Consider the following 3,559-nt stretch of genomic DNA (forward strand, 5'->3'; position numbering starts at 1 on the left):
CACTAGTTCTTAAATTAAACTAAGGATTTCTTGAATAAATTGGTTTGGGAAAAGGAAATTGGAGAGTGGGTTAGGAAAACTATGAAACTAGTTTATTACTGCCTTCTAGATCTAAATTCAGGAGGTTGATGAACTCCTTACTATGATCTTCAGCTGTCCCAAGGGACCAGCCCTGGGACAGAAATAAAATGGTCTCTTGATGGTAAATATAAAGCAATCTCTTGATAGGGAATAACTGGTATATCAGATTGATGTTCCTGTTTGGTCAGCAAAGATCTTTAAGCCTGCCTGGCCTAGGAAACTAAGATATCCCATGTCCCACCTCCCTCGACCACCCAGATCCCACCCTAAGGGGTAGAAGTGAAGGTGAGAAGTGAAGTAGGGAAAGAACCCCAGCCCTGGGTCTCCAGGCCTTTATATACCCTGGGTCCAAATGCCTGTTGGTACTTGCCCTATGGCTCATGCCACGGTCAACATTCCAACCAGGGCAACTGACAGGTTGCCCCAAGAAAATATGGCAGTTTTATTTCTATATTACAGTTTCTGTAGGTGCAAGGCACACCGTGAGTCAGTTCCTCCTGCACCGTGCCAGGATCGCCACCACTTAACGTAATGCCATAACCAATAAAGGCAAGTTCATACTAGACCAGTCGGTAAAGAGCCTTTATAATACCTGAGGTTCGTGTTCACCAGATAATTTCAGGCCCAAGTAGAAAAGTCTCTTTGCCATTCCTTGCTGTGATTTCAAACTATGACAGCCACAATCATCCGTGGGACAGATTCTAGTAGTTGTGTCAAGGAATTGATCAATTGAGGAGAGATATGGAGTATGACATTTCCAGGGTGAAGCAGTCTGATAACCTGTGGCGAACTGGAAGAAATGTTCCCCTCTGGGCCCAACCCTGTGCTGGTTAGCTCAGGTGGCAAAGGAGTCGAATTACAGCAAATGTGTTCTGACCAGCAGACACAGCCCAAGTTCTAAACTCTGAGTGAGAGAGTGTGTATGATCCTGAGCTAGAGAGCTCGAGCCAGAACAAGAGTAGGGAGAAAGTCAGAGACAGAAAGATGGGACACGCAGAGAATAACTGAGTCATGGGAAACCTGTGTAGGGCCTACCTTCACTAGCTGATCTACTTGTTTCATCTAGATTAATTCCATCCTCACTCTTACCTTCATGTTTCTAGTTTGTTTGATGGACTCTGGTTTGTTCATGAATTGGGAACTCTGTAATTTTATGGTTGCTGAGGAAGATGAGAATTATCTGCTTAATCCTTCTCTTCTATAAAAAACAACAACAACAACAACAACAAAAACAGGGACTTTCCCCTGCCTGTACTACTAGCTACTTACTGATTGTTGAAGTAGCTACAGATTCTCAGCATCATATCCTTTATTTTGTTTTCTTTCTCTTGTTAACTATTTCACAGTTACATTTTTTTTATTTTAATTTTTTTTTAAACCCTTAACTTCTGTGTATTGACTTATAGGTGGAAGATTGGTAAGGGTAGGCAATGGGGGGTCAAGTGACTTGCCCAGGGTCACACAGCTGGGAGGTGTCTGAGGCTGGATTTGAACCTAGGACCTCCTGTCTCTAGGCCTGACTCTCAATCCACTGAGCTACCCAGCTGCCCCCTCACAGTTACATTTTTTATTATTTAATTACCTAATTTAGAATATTTTCCCATGGTTACATGATTCATGATCTTACCCTCCTCCTCTTCCTCCCCCCTCCTGGAACTGAGGAGCAATTCCACTGGGTTATACATATATCATTGTTCTGTTAAAGGGATTTTTTTTTAAACCCTTAACTTCTGTGTATTGGCTCCTTGGTGGAAGAGTGGTAAGGGTGGGCAAGGGGGGTCAAGTGACTTGCCCAGGGTCACACAGCTGGGAAGTGTCTGAGGCCGCATTTGAACCTAGGACCTCCCTTCTCTAGGCCTGACTCTCAATCCACTGAACTACCCAGCTCTCTGTCTCTGAGGCAAGGGCTACTGGCAGTTGGCTACTGACTGCTGGGTGATAGAAACTAATTGAAGGAGTGAGTGGGTGGTGGCTATAGATTATTTAGGGAGTTAGTGAATCATTTATAGATAGAGTAGGCCTGGTGTTTGATTATATATCCCTTTGACTCATTTCATTGTTGGCATGTATCTATCTAATGAATGCTTTTAAATTTTTCATAGGAAGGTTTATCATCTATAGTAAACTGATTGTTAAACCCAGCAAAGAACATCTTGTGATGGAAATACCTGTAAGTTTGTTGACTTTAAGTCTTTCAGTAAAGTAAAAAATATCTGCTTTTATATGGTTAATATCTTACATATCTTCTGTTTGAGGGTAAGATATGAAATTGAATTTTGGAACAGGGAGCTAGAACAGAAACTTGTTCTTCCAATCCGTGCATGTAGCTGGCATTGCAGTACTGCTGAGAATGGTGCAGCTTCTCTTGGGGAATAAATTGCTGTGTAATAAATAGAAAAATTAGGTTTTCTCATTTCTTAACCAGTATTAGCATAGTAAACATTGAGGAAACCCAGAGTTGATTCAACTGAATGAAGCTCCCCTAACTCATCCGTGGTGATCCTTCAGCCAAATATCAGTGGCCACCTGCAACAGTGGCAGTTTTGTGCTCAGAAACCGAGGAGCAATGTCAACAGCCTGAGCCTTTTGTTCTCTCAGCGAAGCAGGACTGGAAGATGTTTTCACTACTCAAGACTCTATTTGGGGCGTGAGGCATGGAGACAGAAACATAGCCTTTTCTGGTATTAGGAAAACCTCTCTCCTGACCTCCAATCTCCAGTTTCCTACTGGACATCTCAAACTGGATGTCCTGTCGACATCTTAACCTCACTCACCATTTTTCACACTGAACTTATTATTGTCCCCTCCTCCATCCCACCTGCAAACCCTGGTGATTTTCCTATTCCTAAAGAGGGCATCGCCATCTTCCCAATCACCCAGGCTTTTTCACAATCTAGGGGCCAACTATCATGTCCAGGATCAAATAGAAAATTCTCTGTTTCCCTCCTAAAGCCTATTTCTCCCTTTCAAGGCTTCTTACCCCCGACTCCTGTCCACATACTTAATCGAGCACAAAATAATCAATCCATCAGGTGACTCGGATGCCTGGAATTTTCTCCCTCATCCTCTGCACCCTCTGGTTTCCATGGCTACCTTCAAATCTCGACTCAAAGCCCACGTTCTTCAAAATGCCTCTTCCAATCCCCCTTAAGGCTAGTGTCCTACTTCTGTTGATTATCTCCAGGGTATATGTCTACATATGGATTTGTTAGCTTGTACAGTTGTTTGCATATGGTATGCCCGTTAGACCTCAAAGGAGCTGAGAGAGGGAGAGAGTCAGAGAGAGGAGAGAAAAAGAGAGACAGACACAGACACAGAGAGACAGAGACAGACACAGAGAGAACTCCGAATGTCTTCTGCTTCTCATTTCATCTCCAGGCTTTAGCACAGTCCACAATAGGTGGGGAGGTAGGCGAAGTCAGGAGGACCCGAGTTCCAGTTTCATCTCAGACACTGACTGGCTGGGTAACTCCTTGGG

The 3,559-nt window shown here is 43.5% G+C and overlaps 1 non-coding gene across 1 annotated transcript; it reads left to right on the plus strand.

The window, feature by feature from the left end:
- Positions 1 to 2,251: 2,251 nt before the first annotated feature.
- On the plus strand, positions 2,252 to 2,445 carry LOC123256002. The gene has a single exon (XR_006506810.1). It is a non-coding gene; the product is annotated as a U2 spliceosomal RNA (small nuclear RNA).
- Positions 2,446 to 3,559: the final 1,114 nt, after the last annotated feature.

Source organism: Gracilinanus agilis, unplaced genomic scaffold, assembly GCF_016433145.1.
Source record: "Gracilinanus agilis isolate LMUSP501 unplaced genomic scaffold, AgileGrace unplaced_scaffold55220, whole genome shotgun sequence".
In the NCBI taxonomy this organism is placed as follows: Eukaryota; Metazoa; Chordata; class Mammalia; order Didelphimorphia; family Didelphidae; genus Gracilinanus; species Gracilinanus agilis.